Source organism: Saccopteryx leptura, chromosome 7 (assembly GCF_036850995.1).
Source record: "Saccopteryx leptura isolate mSacLep1 chromosome 7, mSacLep1_pri_phased_curated, whole genome shotgun sequence".
Taxonomy (NCBI): domain Eukaryota; kingdom Metazoa; phylum Chordata; class Mammalia; order Chiroptera; family Emballonuridae; genus Saccopteryx; species Saccopteryx leptura.
This window is the reverse complement of record NC_089509.1, coordinates 54,275,907-54,295,310: the sequence shown is the minus strand read 5'-3', so window position 1 is coordinate 54,295,310 and position 19,404 is coordinate 54,275,907. Positions and strand designations below refer to the sequence as shown.

Here is a 19,404-nt window from a genome sequence, read left to right as displayed (position 1 = left end):
AATCCACCGATCTGCTCCAGAAAGAACTGCAAGCTGCCCGCGTGCCCCTCCATCGAGGCTTGATTGTTAGCTTGAATGGCTGGGTGAGGTGCCCCGCCTGCCCAGAGAAGCTCAGGTATAGGGAAGTTCGAAGTTCGCTTTGGCACACTCCCCGCGCTGCTGGCAGCTGCTGCTCGCGTTGCAGGGCGTTAGCCGCATGGGCTGATTCGCTGCAGGCAAACTCTTTCCTCGGCTTGAATGAACGTCAGTGCCGCAACCTAGCTTCCTCCACACCCTTAGACACCCCCCCGACTCTCAGTTCCAAGTGAAAGCAGCCTTTGCTCAGGTTAGTGAGGAAGGCAGAGTGTTCCTTTCTCCATCTTATTTCCTTCAGGGTTGATTATATATTTAGTCAATTTTTTTGCTCGATCATACCTTTGTTTTCAGTATGTGGGACTCCCAGACGCTCCAAGGATAGATTTTTCTGTCTCTGGTTGATGAACTTGTTGAAATTTTGGGGAGATTTGTCGGTCACACTCCTCATGATGCCATTTCTCTGACGTCACTCCCCAGCACCATTTGTTGAAGAGGCTTTCTTTTCTCCATTGTGTGTTGTTGGCCCCTTTATCAAAAATTATTTGACCATATACATTTGGTTTTATTTCTGGGCTTTCTATTCTGTTCCATTGGTCTGAGTGTCTATTTTTCTGCCAATACCATGCTGTTTTGATTATCGTGGCTCTATAATATAGTTTGAAGTCAGGCATTGTAATGCCCCCAGCTTCATTCTTTTTCCTTAGGATTGCTCTGGCTATTCGGGTTTTTTTTATAGTTTCATATAAACCTGATGATTTTTTGTTCCATTTCTTTAAATAATGACATTGGAATTTTGATGGGAATTGCATTAAATTTGTATATCACTTTGGGTAATATAGTCATTTTGACTATATTTATTCTTCCTATCCAAAAACAAAGAATATTTGTCCATTTCATTATATCTTTTTTGATTTCCCTTACCAGTGCTTTGTAGTTTTCATTACAAAGATCCTTTACATTCTTTGTTATGTTTATTCCCAGGTATTTTTGTTGTTGTTGTTGCAACCATGAAGGGGATTGTTTTGTTTTTTTTAGCTCGTTTTCTGATGTTTTATTGTTGGCATATAAGAAGGCAATGGACTTTTGTATATTAATTTTGTATCCTGCGACCTTACTGTATTGGTTTATTGTTTCTAGTAGTCTTTTTGTGGAGTCTTTGGGATTTTCGATGTATAGGATCATATCATCTGCAAAAAGTGAAACCTTTACTTCTTCTTTCCCAATATGAATGCCTTTTATTTCTTTCATCTTCTTAATGATTTCTGTCTACTTGTTTATCAATTACTGAAAGGGAAGTTAAAATAACCAATTATATGATAAATTTTAGTTCTGTGATTTTGCTTTATGTGTTTTAGAACTCTCTTATGAGGCACATACAAATTTAGGATTATGTATTATAGAGGAATTTATTTTTTATTCCTTATGTAAAATACCTCTCTATTTTTGGCAATATTTTTTGTACTGAAGATTACTTTGAAATTAATAGAGCTACCTCTAATTTTTTTATAATCATAATTTTCATAATGTATTTTCCTGTTATTAATTTATTTTAAAAAATTTTATTGACTTTTAGTGAAAGGAGGAGGCAGAAAGATATAGGAACATTGATCTATTCCTATATGTGCCCTGACGGGGGATCAAACCAGCAACTTCTGCACCTTAGGACAATGCGCTAACTGGTTATGGCAATTTTCTTTCTTTTTTTTAATAACAGGCTTATTAATGTATAATTCATATAGTGTAAACTTAACTCCTTTTGAGAGTACAAGTGCTGCTTGACCAGTCAGTGGTGCAGTGGATAGAGCATTGGCCTGGGATGCTGAGGAACCAGGGCAAAACCCTGAGGTCACTTGCTTGAGTATAGGATCAAAGACGTAACCCCATGGTCACTGACTTGAGCCCAAAGGTTGCTGACCTGAACTCAAGGTTGCTGGCTTGAGCAAGAGGTCACTGGTTGGCTGGCTTTCCCCCATCAAGACACATATGAGAAAGCAATCCATGCTTTCTCTAACTACGGTTTCTTTAACTAAGGTTTCTCTAAGGTTTCTTTAACTAAGGTGCTACAACTATGAGTTGATGCTTCCTATCTCTTTCCCTTTCTGTCTATCTGTCCCTCTCTCTCTATCTCTCTTGCTAAAAAAATTAAATAAAAAAGGGGCACAAATGCTTTTAAATATATTCAAAGTCATGAAACTAGCACAAATATTTAATATTAGAACATTTGTGTGTGTGTGTGTGTGTGTGTGTGTGTGTGTGTGTGTGTGTGTGTGACAGAGACAGAGTCAGAGGGACAGATAGGGACAGACAGACAGGAAGGGAGAGAGATGAGAAACATCAATTCTTCTGTGCAGCACCTTAGTTGTTCATTGATTGCTTTCTCATATGTGCCTTGACTGGGGGGCTACAGCAGACAGAGTGACCCCTTGCTCAAGCCAGAGACCTTGGGCTCAAGCTGACGAGCCTTGCTCAAACCAGATGAGCCCACGCTCAAGCTGGCGACCTCGGGGTTTCGAACCTGGGTCCTCCACATCCCAGTCCGATACTCTATCCACTGTGCCACCGCCTGGTCAGGCTAGAACATTTTTATTATACCTCCTCCCAAAAACCTGTATCCATTACCAATTATTCTCCTTCCATCTAGCCCTTAGCAACCACTGATCAAATTTCTGGCTCTCCTCCAGTCAGGCTACAGTTGCTACCCAAACCCAATAAATTCAATGTTACTGACAAAAAACAACAACTAAAACATTTATGGTTTTATAGATTTGTTTTTCTAGAACTCATATAATTGGAATCATATAAATATGGCCTAGTGTGACTGATTCTATTATTTAACACTTTTTCCAGTTTCATTCATGTTGTAGCATGTATCAATACTTACTTGTTTATGATTAAATGATATTACGTACATCATCCATTTTGAGGATTTTTTCTCCCCTTTGGATGGTAGAGGGTAAGAGTCCAACTTCATTATTTTATATCTAAATATCCATTTGCCCCTAGCATCTCTTATAGAAAAATTTTCCCCAACAAATTATCTTGGTATCCTTGTCAAAATCAATTTACTGTAAATGTAAAGTTTTACTTCTGGATTCCCAATTCTGATATATTGATTTCTCTGTCAATTCTTATTCCAGTACCACACTGTCTTGATTACCATTGCTTTGACATAAGTTTTGAAATCAGAAAATGTGAGTTCTCCAACTTTGATCTTTTTAAAGATGGTTTTGTCTAATCTGAGTTTCCATATGAATTTCAGAATGTCAATTTCTGAGAAAAAATATCTGATATTACATTGAATTTATAGATCATGCTGGAAAGTATTGTCATCATAACACTATTAATTCTTTTGATCTATCTTCTAAACAGGAGATACCCTTTTATTTAGTTGTGTCTTCTTTAATTTCATTTAACAATATTTTTTTGTTTTTAGTGTGAAATCTTATACTTTTTATTAAAATATTCTTAAGCATTTTATTCTTTTGGATGCTATTGTCAATATAATATTTTTTTTCTTAATTTGATTTTTGGATTGTTCATTGCTAATATATAGAAATAAACAATACAAATAAAGTTTGTATTTTGATTTTGTATCCTCTAACCTTGCCAAAATTATTAATTCTAATATTGTTTTTGAGGATTTCTTGGGTTCTCTAAATACAACAATTTTACTTCTTCCTTTTTAATTTGGGTGCTTTTATTTCTTTCCCTTGTTTAGGGTGATTTAATCTGGCTTGGATTTAAGCTTCATGTGGTAAGTATGGCAGGTTAGCAAAAGAATAAGACCTGACCAGAGCTTATTGATAATGAGGGCAGCTGCGTGAGGCCACAAAATGGGACAATATCCCAGGTGTCCGCATGCTGCTACAGAGAACATGGTATGCAATCATTAAGCTGTAGCTTCCCCTGCATCACTGTATTCCCACAGAATGCTGGCCTTCCCAGCTGACTGGGAAACAAAAGTAGTGATTACCTGTTCTAGCTCTGAGACTTTGCAACAGGAACCTACAGAGAAAAGCGCCAGAGTTGGTTCCAGTGCCTCAGAAATATGAATTATTTAGAGAGATTTTATAAGTTTGATAAACATGTAGTATTGCTGCCTTTTTACATAAGTCTTTAAAGGACACGTGAAGAAAGTCACTTACTGTGTTTCTGACTGGCTAAAAGGTCAAAGCAAAAACTGCTCGCAGCTAATCATAAGAGAAGCCAAGCAACTTGGCATACAGCTGTGGCTAACAGAAAACTCCTGGCTCAGAGGGAGTAACTGGGAAATGAAGTCTCACAGCCAAGTGGGGGAAGTAAGTCCACACTCCTTCTGGTTCAGTGTTCATTCCTTGCTGGTGTTTGGATGGGGATGTGGGCAGAATTCTGGGCGAAGCAGCCTTATTCACGTGGAGGGATAGAAAATTTGTGGTATACATGGGTCATGTGGATAATCTTTAGCTCCCAGTTGTTGCAAAGATTAAACAAATAGTACACGTACCTCATTTAGCCCAATCCTGCCTCATTAGTACACAATACACAGTCATTATTGTTAGCAGTGTGATTAGATCCTCTTCTGTCAGAATGAGCAAATAGAGAAAATCATCAATTATAGAAAACTAACATTTTGTAAAGCAGAGCCAATCTGAATCAGCAGGACATCCCCAAGGAAATAGGAAAAACTTTGAAAAATTGTAATGTATGTTTACAACATAATTCATAGACAATATATTGATGAAACTAGCTGATAATTCATGAAAAAAAGAAAAAGAGGAGGAAAGTGCTCTTGGAAATGCAGATCACAATTGCTGAATTATAAACAATAAAATATAATAAAATTAAATTATATAAATAAGCAAATTAAACATGACAGAATATTGATTCAGGGAACTAGAAACATGTTCAAAATAAATTCCCAGAATTGAAAAGGAAAAGGAATTCAAAATGATAGAAGATCAGAGATGAAACTGAGAGTCAATGTCTGTTTAACAGGAATTCTAGAGAGAAAGAGGAAAGAAAGTAGAAGAAAAACAATAGAGAAATAATAGAGAAAAATATTTGTAACCTGAGGAATAAAGTGTAAGTCTTAACATAGAAACAACTTGGTAAATGTGATTCAAAAATTGAATAAAGGCTACAGATGCTCAGGAAAATCATAGAGAAACTTAAATGTAAAATTTAAGTACAGTTTAATTAATACAGTTTAAATAATCAGTAGTAATTAATAAAACCTACAGTTGGTAATTAAATAATTGTTTTTATGAACAATTATTGCGGACATGAAAGTGTGGCTATAAAAATTAATATATATTTTGAAAATAATTACTTAATAAGAATACAAATATAAAAAAGAAAATAATATTAACACTTGGAACTTAAAGGCCTGAATAATTCCACACATAAAAAAAAATTATGACAATGGGAGAAAAAAATAAGATATATGCTAAATAAAACCAAACTTCCATGGATATATATTGACATTAATAGAAAAATGTATGTTCAAATTTGTTTTCCAAAAATTTAGAGATGATTCTATTAGTTTTCTATAACAATAGTAACAAATCCCCATGAATTTGTGGTTTAAAACAACTGTGAATTTAGTCTCTCACAGTTCTGGAGGTCAGAATCACTGGGCTGAAATCAAGATAGTGGCTGGGCTGTGCACTCTCGCAGGCGTCCCCAAACTACGGCCCGCGGGCCGCAATGCGGCCCCCTGAGGCCATTTATCCAGCCCCTACTGCACTTCTGGAAGGGGCACCTCTTTCATTGGTGGTCAGTGAGAGGACCACTGTATTTGGTAGCCCTCCAATGGTCTGAGGGACAGTGAACTGGCCCCCTGTGTAAAAAGTTTGGAGACCCCTGCCAGAGGCTCAGGGGAAAAGCTGTGTCTTGCCTCTTCCAGCTTCTGGTGGCTGCCAGCATTCCTTGAGTTGTGGCCGCATCACCCCAATTTCTGCCTCCATGGTTATTTTGCCTCATCTCTCTCTCTCTCTCTCTCTCTCTCTCTCTCTCTCTGTATGTGTCTGTGTCTGTCTTTGTCTTTTTCTTATAAGGACTCCTGTGATTTTATGTATGGCTCATTCAGATAATACAGGATAATCTCTCCATCTCAATATCCATAACTTAATCACATCTTCAAAGACTCTTTTTCCTTTTAGGGTAACATTCACAGCTTCAAGATTATGGATATATGAAGGGATTATTTTGCTTATCACCATGACCATTAGCAAAATAAAAAATTCAAATCACCAAATGGGAAAAAAAGCAAGGATACTAACCCAGCATAGTAAATGATTTTTGTTTTAAATAGTAAGAAAGCATAAGAAAATAAAAAGTTAAGGAAAATCAATTATATCCATTTTCAAATAAATAAAAATAACTTGAATTTTACTATAAAATAAAAAAGACCTTTAGATTGGATCAAAAAATCACATCTGCCTGGCCTGTGGAGGCTCAGGTCATTCTCAGTTGACCTGAAATGTTGAGGTCATCAGTTCAAAACCCTGGGCTTTCCTGGTCAAGGCACATGTGGGAGTTGATGCTTCCTGCTCCTCCATCCTTCTCTCTCTCTCTCTCTCTATCTCTCTCTCCCCCCTCTCTAAAATGAATAAGTAAAATCTAAAAAAAAACCTTAAAAAAAAGTAAAAACCACATCCACATATTAGCTACTAATGAAAGGGCCAATTAAAATAAATAATAAAAAGAAATTAAAAATAAAGTTATGGGCAAAATATAAAACAAATAAAGAAACAGTGTCATTATATATATATCAAAGTAGAACTCAAAAAAGAAATCATTAAATGGAGGCAAAGAATCTTTTTTATATTGATGAAAGGTAAAATCCACAACAAAATATACTATTTAATAACACTTATATGTTAAATTACATACCTTTAAAATATAAAAGTGATTGACAGATACAAAGTGAAACTATTAGCAAGAATATTTAATATACCTCCATCTGTTTTTGTAGATTAACAAAAGTTAATCAAGGAAATGCAGAAAAATCAAGTATAATTACAGTTATACAGAAACTGTTTCGAATCAGCTCTGCCAAAGGTCATGTCAATTTTTCTGCATGTATAAGAGTGAATGAAAATGCTCAGTGTCTTATAAAAAAGCAGCAGATGGAATGACAAATTAATTAACACAAGTCTGATGAGTTCATTTACAGCTAAGTGAACAAAGGCAATTTCTTACAACAAATACCTTCAGTGGTATGCTTTTAAATGTTTTACAACCAGTGCTCCAGTGGGAAAAATGACGCTGATTTGTAGTATTTGCCTATTTCTGTGATGTAAGAACTCCCACCATGGGTAATTTCAAACTAACTGTGTTAAGTTACTAAAGGCAGAGTGGTAAGATATATCCAGTTGGCTCTCACAAGCCAGTATGAGTTAGCTCTAGCATATGACTGATGCAGTTAATGACTTAGATAAGAAGCACATTTTTTTAAATAAACAAGTTTGAGAAGTTTTTTGATCACTCAAGCCTCTTGGATAAACAGTGCATTCTTCAGAGACATAACTAAAACTTTATAGGTAAACAGTTTAGTATCACAAAAACCCACTTACCCCTATCATCAAATATAAAAACAGGACCTGATAATAATGCCAAGAAGGAGAGCATGGAAAGACTTAAATTTATTGCTCCTCATGGTTAATTTCCAATGGTGTTCCTTGCTTATTATATCATTGTGGCCACCAGAATATAAATACATCTAAGAAGAATAATCTGAAGCTTTTTCTTTTTAAAGCTTCTCATCAGGTAATCTGTAACCTAAAGCCTATCACTTTTTTTATTTATACATACACACATAGAGATTTATATCCTACCAAGTATACATTTTCTGTGAATATTAATTGTTAGTTACTATGCAATTTAACAACCACAAATGGTCAAAAAATTTAGAGAGGACATGATGAGATTGCACTTAAAATTTATACAGGTATACCTATAAATGTATTAACTATTGCTTATTAGTTTTGTGGTGGAGTAGCGTTGATATAGGGTAAGAGGATAGGTCAACGGCAGTTTACTGGGAAGAGAAGAAATTTACATTCGTGTAATAGAAAAATGATAAGAAAAAGTCTTAGGTTAATGATAAGTACTTGTGGTAAATGTATTTGTTTACAGGGTTCATAAGCGTATAATTATGTAATTATGTATGTTTGGGCATATTATGTGGCAACAGAATCAGTGTACAGAATTAGTGCATTTATGAGAAAATGTCTTGGTCAATTAGATGTACGAAGACTGGCAGGATAAAGAGGAGGGAACCACTTGTTTATAATCTTGTAACCACAGAAATGAGACACAGTTGGATTCATCAAATTGGAACAAAGGGTACAGTTAAAACTTAACTATTTAAACACCATTTCTAATTGCCCCAATAATTTAAAGATTAGGTTCAACTGAAAACTCAAACTAACAGTCACATTAGATAGAAATAAGTACTTCTTTCTTGGAGAGCTCTGGAAAGGTGGTCCAGGGCAAGGCATTCCATTGTGACTGGGCTCCTTCTCCTTACTCCTCTGTGTGTTGCCTTAATTTCATTGTACCAGGTGGTGGTAATTCATCCCAAGCCACCAAATGGAGTAATGGGTGAAAGGGAGACTGTCAATATAAGAAGCGTCCACACTCGTAAAAAATTTTTTTTAATTTTTATTTTATTTATTCATTTTGGAGAGGAGAGAGAGAGAGACAGAGACAGAGACAGAGAGACAGAGAGATAGGGGGGAGGAGCTGGAAGTATCAACTCCCATATGTGCCTTGACCAAGCAAGCTCAGGGTTTCGAACTGGCGACCTCAGCAATTCCAGGTTGACGCTTTATCCACTGTGCCACCACAGGTCAGGCCGTAAAAATTTATTTGAGCCAAACTGATGACAGTTGCTGGGAAGCAAGATCATAACGGATTGAGAAAATACTCCAGAGAATGGCAGCTTTTCACTTTATTTAATGCGTTAGAATCAAAGGAGAAGGTGTAAGGGGGTTACATAAAAACCATTGGTGGTAGACTAGGGAGGGAGAGAAAAGAAAGCGGGGAAGTCTCTAAGAATGAGTAAAAAGTGGAACAGATACTTCTTTTACATTGGTGTGTACGGGATAGCTAACAGTGAAAACATTTAGAGCACACAGAGATGGTGTTCAGGAGAACAAGGTAACAATGAGGGACTTTGTGCTCTGGTGGGAGGTTGTCCCCTAAGCGGTCTGGGGAAAGGGAATCACTCTGCCATTCCAAAGGCATGTTATCATAGATATAAGAAGACAACAGACAGGCTCAGTTAAGGTAAAGATTGACCTTTGTCAAGGAAGGTACTGGCCTAATACATGACTAGCTGCCATGACTCCCTTTTAATTAGGAAGTTTTAATTTCAGATCATCCAATGTGGTTATTTTAGGTCTCTGAGTTTTTAAGGCCTGAGCTTGTCGAGTTTAGCATGTGGCCCCTTTTTCATCCCCAAGACAAAAGGTGTTTTGGACTTGTCTCTTAAGGAAGGTTCTTGGAAGGTACTGTACTCTATTTCCTCCTAAATCCCATTGACTATGTGTCTAAATTTAGCAGAACAGGAGGCTCAGAAACGTCCTATTTGTTCCTGACTGCCATGGACTTGGCCAGATGTTTTATTTTTTGGACAGAGAGAAGGCATACTAAAGGACCCCTGGGGTACTGATGAATACTGCCTTTCAAATTAGTGAGAAGATTCTACTACAGCTGATCAGAAGGCTTCCCCTGATATGACATGTTAAAATGAAAAAAGGCATGTGTGAATCATTTAAATGCTAATCAATAGCAGAGCAATAAGTGACAGGCTTTTGACGAAATGTAGGAGCAGCAAAGATGAGATGGGTCAGACTATATATCAAATGATAGAGACATTCTGGGTTTTCTCAAGGATATCCTGGGCAAGTTACCTGACTATTAGTATATTGCTATTTGAAGTTCTGCCTGTAGACCATTAACAGAAGCTTCGTGGAAAGTGTCAGAATGCAAATCTTGGACCCTACCCTAGACCTATGAAGCAGAATTTCTGGAAGGAGTTGGAAGGTGGGGCTGGGCACAGGAATCTGTGTTTTAATAAGTACTCCAGGTGATTTTTAAGTGCTAACAAAAGCATTGTATTAGCATATGGGCATGAACAATGTAAACCACATGTTTTAAGTCCAATTTGCTTCCCTGATGCTGTCACTGTCTTTGCATAAAAGAAAACATTAGATGGAACTGGATATAGAAGTTAGCATTAGTAAAATAAAAATTAAATATTTATATATTTAAGAAAATAAGAATAAATCTTCCCCATATGCCTATATATAATAGAATTACTGTATTTTTGAACACTAATATATATATGAATATATTATAACTATTAACTGACATTATGCTTGATGTGGAAAATTAGACACATTCAATGCAGTCAGTTGTTTCTATTATTTAATATTTTCTTTTCAGAGTTAAACAATGCAATTAATCCCCAAATCAAAATAAATACAATACATACTGGAAAGGGTACTATAAACTTATCATTATTTATAGATATGATTTTCTTTTTAGAGAAATAAACCTGCTTGAAGGAATCATGTAAAAAACTAGCACAATAAATATGCCAGTCTTTATAGCCTAATCTAATCAATTAATGATATTAAATTAAAATTTCAAAGTAATATTTAGAAAAGGTAAACTACTCTAATGTTCAATTACTATATTAGCAAAAGTAGCTATGGAAATTCTGAAACTATAATTGGGATCTTGGTTTTATATGTACTGTACAAATAAGAGAAAGAAATGAAACCATTGTAATAACTGCACCAGAATAAGAGGGCAAAATGACAGAACAAAATGAAAAATAAAGAATCAGACACTTACATATAAAATAACTTATTATATGATAAGGAGCATTTGAAGCTAGTGAAGAAGAAAAAGGTTACTCAACAAATGAAGTTCATAACTTGAAACTGTTCATATTCTTTGACTCAGAGATATGTGTAAGAAAGAATATCCCAAATATTCATATATTTTTTTTAATAGGTGAAAATGGTAATAATTTATAGGGAGAAAAGGTATAGTTTTTGAACTGTGGCACTGGGATATTTAACTATATGACAAAATAAAATTATATTCTTACTTCCTGTCTAACAAAACAGTATATTCTAAAAAGATTAAAAAATTTTTATGTTTAAAGGATATAAATGCAAATGAAAATGTGATACCTTCTTAAACTTATCAGCTAGAAGATTTAAAATCAGCCCTGGCTGGATAGCTCATTGAAACGCAGAGGTTGCCAGTTTGATTCCCGGTCAGGGTACATGCAGGAATAGATTGATGTTCCTGTATCTCTCTCCCTCTCTCCCTTCCTCTCTCTAAAATCAATACAATAAACATTTTTTTAAAAAAGGAAAGTTTAAAATCACACTATGTTGGTGAAAGGGTAAGGTATACAGGCACTCTTAAATATTGCATGTGGGTGTACATATTAGCATAAGCTCTTTAGAAAACTATAAATATTTAGCATTATTTATGAAAAAAAAATGCTCATCTTCTTTGACTCACCGTGTCAGTCAGGAATCCCCAGACAGACAGAACCAACAAGACATATGCAGTGGTAGGATTCAGCCGGTTTACACCCATTCAGCAGAACTGATGTTTAATTTTTTGTTGAGTTCGGCGAACCGGTTGTCAAAATGGTACTTGTAATCAGGGTTCTCTCTAAGGTGGGTGCCTGGGCAGCTGTCCAATGTGGAAATCACAAATTTACACTCCTTACTCTTTTTTAACATTCATCTGTGCAGCAGCATATTCTAAGTGCCCATAGTAATGTTCATTCCATCCATAGGTGAAAAAAAAATTGATGAAACTCTGCTTGTAATACTTATTTATTCATTTTATAAAACTCATTGTACCTTTGATGAAATACTACATTTTAATTCCCTTGTGTTTGTTACTTTAGTAAACCGGTTGAATTCCACTACTGGTTTTGTGTACCTCTTTTATTATTCTTATTTAAGTATTAAATGCATAAAATAATAAACTATATACCTTTTGGTATGTCAGTTTTTTATACTTAAAATGGCCATTAGGGCAGAGAACAGGTTGTTAAATTATTTGGATTCCACCACTGGATATATGTATAAAGAAATTTCTTCTGAGGAATTGATGCAAAAGAATGTAGAGCAGGCCAGCGGGTAGAGACTGGCGGGAGTTAATGCTGCAGTTGTCAGGCAGAATTACTCCTTTTTGGAAAGACCTGTTGTTTTTTTCTGATTGAATGAAGCTTGTATAATTGAAAACTGACAGTATTCACTTCAAGTCAACTGAATGTAGATGTTAACCATATTGATAACATACCTTCACAAAAACACTGAAATTAGTGCTTGATTAGACACCTGGTTACTATTCCTAGCAAGGTGATAGATAAACCATCAAACTCACTAAACTCACTTCTAAGAGTTTACTTTAATGAATATACTTGCCCATGTAAATGTTACACACACACACACAAAATAATTGCAGAGGATTCCACGATGGCCACGCAGTAGTCAGACATTACAACAGCCTTCTCCCAGGACCAAATTGGATTACAATTTACTTTAAGAATGACCATTGTGAAAAACCAACTTTGGACGAAATGAAGGACTTTACTATAACCAAGGATCACAGAAGAAGCCACACTGAGTCTGGTAGAAAGTGTTAAGACGCAGTGGGGGCTGCCCCACTCCCAGGAGCGAGGGGTAGCAGAGTGCCCAGAAGGACTCTCACTGCGGGGAGAGGGACCCTGAGAGATGGGGGAGCCTCAGCCCCAGTTTGGAGCCCCAGTGACTGGAAGAGGCAACCAGACAGCACTGAGTGTTGAAAAGAGCAGGGTTTCTGTCTGCAGGGGGGAGATGGCTTTCAGAGTGACAGACTCAGCCTTAAAGGGCCCACACAGAAAATCTTGTTCACAGCCACTTGCCTGAGGCTCTGAGGGTGGGAGAGCTGAGAGGACTGGAGTTGCATGAGGAAAGTGTAAAGTTGGAGGCACAGGAAGAACTATGGTGACTGTGACCAAAACACCTGTGCAGAGTCATTCTCCAGGGCTAAAGTGGACACATACAGGGGACGAGCCCTCCCTTTGTCCCACACCAGTCTGGGAAAGGCAGCTGCGCCACCCCCGGAAATCTCTCCATATCCAGCCAAGGGAAAGGCTCGTTCAGAAAGGCAAAGAAGCAGGGGTGGGTCAGTGACTCAGGTTTCTGGTGAGACCCGAGTTATACCTACCTCCTCCACTGCTGAGAACGCACCCCGTTCCCGGAGAGCCAGCGAGCAGGCCACACTGCTGGAACCCTGAGGCCACACCCACCCCACTTCTGTGGCAACACCCTAATGAGATATGTGAAAAAATAAATAAATGTCTGGAAAGAGTGACAACAACTGAGACTAAAGAGCAAGCCACACCCACTGCCACCACACTAATCCCTGGAGTTCCCTGCTGGGCCCAGTGAGTAGCTAGCAATTAGAGGCAGCAGAAAGAGAAAATCAGATGGAATTCAGACTTTCCTGTGGCTCACCTTGTTGGGGAGAAGTAAAATTCAGGTATCCAGCAGAGTCCAGGGTTAGGCCCTGGAGTAGGGGCCACATTCCCTGTATTGAGCTACAGCCCAAGAGACCCCTGAAATAAGGGTTCCCACTAACATCATAGTCCCGACCTCAGCTGCCCTAATCCAACAAGTTTGCAATTTGTGGAGGGGTAGGTTAGGTGAGGCCAGTCAGGCTCACACTACAGTCTTTCAACAGAGGACTCTGGAAAGATGAGGCAGCTGCAAGAGGAGCTGGAACAGCTGAAAAGAGGAGGCAAATATTTCAGAGCTTACAGCTTGTACGGAGCTGCTGACAGCTCTAAGCAAGAGGAAGTTGATCCTTATAGACAGGTTGGCCCCTCACACACTACCTAGGCACAGAAACCACCCACAAAACAGCAGAAAGAGCAGTAGCTGATGACAAGCAACCCACAGAGGATTACAAACAACAGATGATGCCAACCCAAGAAGATCTAGAACCAACAAAACTGATAGCTAGAAGCAGAAAACTTAAACCCTAGGCTCAGCTAGCTATTCAAACAGCACACCCAAAGGAGGTGTCTATACACAGAAAAAATGGGAAGACAGAGAAATGCAACCCAAATATATCACCAAGAGAAATCCCCAGAAAAATAACTGAATGAGATGAAAGTAACCAAATTACTGGATGCAGAGTTTAAAATAATGATTGTTAGGATGCTCAAAGATCTTAGAGCAACAATGGATGGACATAATGAGCACCTAAAAAGAGAGATAGCAAGCATCAAAAAGGACAGTGAAATCATAAAAAAGAATCAGTCAGAAATAACAAATACAATATCAGAAATAAAGACTACAGTAGAAGGAATTAAAAGCAGGCTTGGTGAAGCAGAGGTCAAATCAGTGATTTAGAGGACAAGATAAATGAAAGCACAGAAGCAGAGCAGCAAAAAGAAAAGAGGCTCAAAAAGTCTGAGGAAACTCCAAGAGAGCTCTGTGACAACATTAAGAGAAACAACATTTGCATCATAGGGGTTCCTGAAGGAGAAGAGAAAGAAGAAGAGATAGAGAATCTGATTGAATAAATCATAGCTGAAAGCTTCCCTAAATTGGTGAAGGAAAAAGTCACACAAGTTCAATAAGTACAAAGAGTTCCATTAAAGAGAAATTCAAAGAGGCCTACACCAAGACACATCATAATTAAAATATCAAAATTAAGAGATAAAGAAAGAATACTAAAAACTGCAAGAGAAAAGCAGTTAATTACCTACAGAGGAGCCCCATAAGGATGACATCTGACTTTTCAATAGAAACACTAGAAGCCAGAAGGCAATGGCAAGAAATACTCAAAGTAATGCAAGACAGCCTACAACCAAGACTTCTTTATCCAGCAAGTTTATCTTTTAAAATTGAAGGAGAAATAAAAAGTTTCCCAGACAAAAAACAACAACAACAAATAAACAACCAAACACTAAAGGTTTATTACAACTAAACCAATGCTGCAAGAAATGTTAAGGGGCCTGCTGTAAACAGAGCAAAGGAAAGAAAAAAAAATCTAGAAAAAAAGGACTGTAGATTTAAAAAATAAAATGGCAATAAACAACTACATATCAAGAATAACCTTAAATGTAAATGAATTAAATGCTCCAATCAAAAGACATAGGGTAGCCCTGGCTGGTTGGCTCAGCGGTAGAGCGTCGGCCTGGCGTGCGGGGGACCCGGGTTCGATTCCCAGCCAGGGCACATAGGAGAAGCGCCCATTTGCTTCTCCACCCCCCCTCCTTCCTCTCTGTCTCTCTCTTCCCCTCCCGCAGCCAAGGCTCCATTGGAGCAAAGATGGCCCGGGTGCTGGGGATGGCTCCTTGGCCTCTGCCCCAGGTGCTAGAGTGGCTCTGGTCACGGCAGAGCAACGCCCCGGAGGGGCAGAGCATCGCCCCCTGGTGGGTCGAGCGTCGCCCCCTGGTGGGCGTGCCAGGTGGATCCCGGTCGGGCACATGCGGGAGTCTGACTGTCTCTCCCCATTTCCAGCTTCAGAAAAAAAAAAGAAAAAAGACATAGGGTAGCTGAATGGATAAGAAAACAGGACCCATTCATAGGCTGCCTACAAGAGACTCTTCTCAGAACAAAAAATACAAATAGACTGAGAGTGAAGTGATGGAAAAAAGTATTTCATGCAAAGGAAAGGGGAAAAAAATCTGGAGTAGCAATACTTATATCTGACAAAATAGACTAAAACAAAGGCTGTATAAGGGATAAAGAAAGTCACTACATAATGATAAAGGGAGCAACCCAATAGGAAGATATAACCATTATAAGTATCTCTGAGCCTAACATAGGAGCAGCTAAATATATGAAGTAGATTTTGATCGACATAAAGGGCAAGATCAACAGCAATACTATAATAACAGGGGATTTTAATACCCCACTAATATCAATGGACAGATCTTCATGAAAGAAAATTAACAAAGAAACAGCAGCCTTAAACGACACATTAGATCAATTGAATTTAACAGATATTTTCAGAACCTTTCACCCTAAAGCAGCAAAATATACATTCTTTTCAAGTGCTCATGGTACATTCTCTAGAATAGACCACATATTAGGACACAAAATGAGTCTCAATAAATTTAAGGAGATTGAAATCATACCAAACATCTTCTTGGATCACAATGGCATGAAATTAGAAATTAACTACAATAGAAAAACTTAAAAACTTGCAAACACTTGGAGACTAAATAGCATGTTTTTAAATAACAAATGGGTTAACAATGAGATCAAGGAAGAAATAAAAAATTTCCTTGAAACAAATGAAAATGAACATATAACAACTCAAAATTTATGGGACACAACAAAAGCAGTCCTGAGAGGAAAGTTCATAGCATTACAGGCATACCTTAATAAGCAAGAAAAAGCTCAAATAAACAACTTAACCCTGCATCTAAAAGAACTAGAAAAACAACAGCAAGTAAAGCCCAGATGTAGTAGAAGGAAGGAAATAATAAAGATCAGAGTGGAAATAAATGACATAGAGGCTAAAAAAACAATACAGAGGATCAATGAAACCAAGAGCTGGTTCTTTGAAAAGGTAAAGATTGATGAACCTTTAACCGGACTCACCGAGAAAAAAAGAGAGAGGACTCAAATAAATAAAATTGGAAATGAGAGTGTAGAAATAACACCTGACAGAGCAGAAATACAAAAGATTGTAAGAAAATACTATGAAGAACTGTGTGCAAAAAAATTAGACAACCTAGATGAAATGAACAAATTCCTTGAAACATATAATCTTTCAAAAATCAATTTGGAAGAATCAGAAAACCTAAACAGACTGATTACAACAAATGAGATCAAAACAGTTATCAAAAAACTCTCAACAAACAAAAGTCCTGGGGCAGATGGCTTCACAGGCAAATTTTACCAAATATTCAAAGAAAAACTAACTCCTATCCTTCTCAAGTTATTTCAAAAAATTCAAGAGGAAGGAAGATTTCCAAGCCCCTTTTATGAGGCGAGCATAATGCTCATTCCAAAACCAGGCAAAGACACAACAAAGAAAGAACACACTATGTTTTGGATATGGCAATGTATTGCCAACTATGTATTGGATGGGCCAATATCCCTGATGAGCTTAGATGCTAAAATTCTCAACAAAATATTAGCAAACCAAATCCAGCAATACATAAAAAAACTCATACATTATGATCAAGTGGGATTTATTCTGGGGAGGCAAGGCTGATACAATATTTGCAAATCAATCAATGTGGTTCATCACATAAACAAAAGGAAGGAGGAAAACCACATGATAATATCAATAGACACAGGAAAAGCATTTGATAAAATTCAGCACCCATTTATAATCAAAACTCTCAGCAAAGTGGGAATACAGGGATCATACCTCAACATGATAAAGGCCACCTATGACAAACCCACAGCAAATATCATACTCAATGGGCAAAAATTAAGATCAGGAAAAAGCAAAGGTGCCCCCTTTCCCCACTGTTATTCAACATATTTCTGGAAGTCCTAGCCATAACAATCAGACAAGAAAAAAAAAAGGCATCCAAATTGGAAAAGAAGAAGTAAAACTATCATTATTTGCCGATGACATGATACTGTACATAGAAAACCCTAAAGTCTCAGTCAAAAAACTACTGGACCTGATAAATGAATTCAGCAAGGTGGTAGAATATAAAATCAATATTCAGAAATCAGTGACATTTTTGTACACCAACAATGAACTGTCTGAAAGAGATATTTATATTAAGGAAACAATCCTCTTCACTATGGCAACAAAAAAAATAAAGTACCTAGGAGTAAATTTAACCAAGGAGGTTAAAGACTTGTATTTGCAAAATTATAAAACAATGATAAAACAAGTGGAAGCATATACCATGTTCATGAATAGGAAGAATAAACATCATTTAAATGTCTATATTACCCAAAGCAATCTATAAATTCAATGCAAATCCTATTAAAATACCAATGTCATACTTCAAAGATATAGAACAAATATTCCAAAAATTTATATGGAACCAAAAAAGAACACGAATAGTCTCAGCAATCTTGAAAAAGAAGAATAAAGTAGAGGGGTATTACACTCCCTGATATCAAGTTATATATACTACAAGGCCATTGTACTCAAAACAGCTTGGTACTGGCATAAGAACAGACATACAGATCAATGAAACAGAACTGAGAACCCAGAAATAAACCCACACCTCCATGGTCAATTGATATTTGACAAAGAAGGTAAGAGCATACAATGAAGTAAAGACAGTCTCTTTAACAAATGGTGTTAGGGATATTGGATAGGTACATGCAAAAAATAAAAAAATGAAACTAGACTACCAATTTACATCATTCAGAAAAATAAACTCAAAATGGATAAAAGACTTAAATGTAAGTCATGAAACCATAACTATCTTAGAAGAAAACATAGGCAGTAAACTCTCTGATATCTCTTGCAGCAATATATTTGCTGATTTATCTCCAAGGGCAAGAGAAATAAAGGACAGGATGAACAAATGGGACTATATCAAGCTAAAAAGCTTTTTTGCACAGCTAAAAACAGTATGAACAAAATAAAAAGACGAACAACACAATTGGAGAACATATTCAACAATATGTCTAATAAGGGGTTAATAACTAAAATTTATAAAAAAAACTTTGAAAACTCAACACCAGGAAGGTAAACAATCCAATCAAAAAATGGGCAAAAGAATTGAATGGACACTTCTCCAAAGAGGACATACAGATAGCCAATAAGAATATGAAATAATGTTCAACATCACTAATCATCAGAGAAATGCAAATTAAAACCACAATGAGATACCACCTCACACCTGTCAGAATGGCACTCATTAACAAATCAACACACAATAAGTGCTGGTGAGGGTGTGGAGAAAAGGGAACCTTCCTGCACTGCTGGTGGGAATGCAGACTGGTGCAGCCACTGTGGAAAACAGTATGAAGTTCCATCAAAAAATTAAAAATGGATCTGCTGTTTCACCCAGCTATCCCACTTTTAGGAATATATCCTCTCCATGGAAATCTTTAGTAAAAGGCGAAAGATTTATACGATATGAAGAGAAACAAGAGTATAGGAATATATCCTAAGAATATCAAATCAATGATTCAAAATAAGACATGCAGGCCATGTTTATTGCAGCATTGTTTACAATAGCCAAGATCTGGAAACATCCCAAGTGTCCCTCAGCCGATGAGTGGATTAAAAAGCAGTGGTACATATACACAATGGAATACTATGCGGCCGTGAAAAAAAGGAAATCTTACCTTTTGCGACAACGTGGATGTA

The 19,404-nt window shown here is 36.9% G+C and overlaps 1 pseudogene; it reads right to left on the bottom strand.

Annotated features, from left to right (window-relative positions):
• Positions 1-19,046: 19,046 nt before the first annotated feature.
• On the bottom strand, positions 19,047-19,189 carry LOC136379183 (U5 spliceosomal RNA; annotated as a pseudogene).
• Between the last annotated feature and the right edge of the window lie 215 nt (positions 19,190-19,404).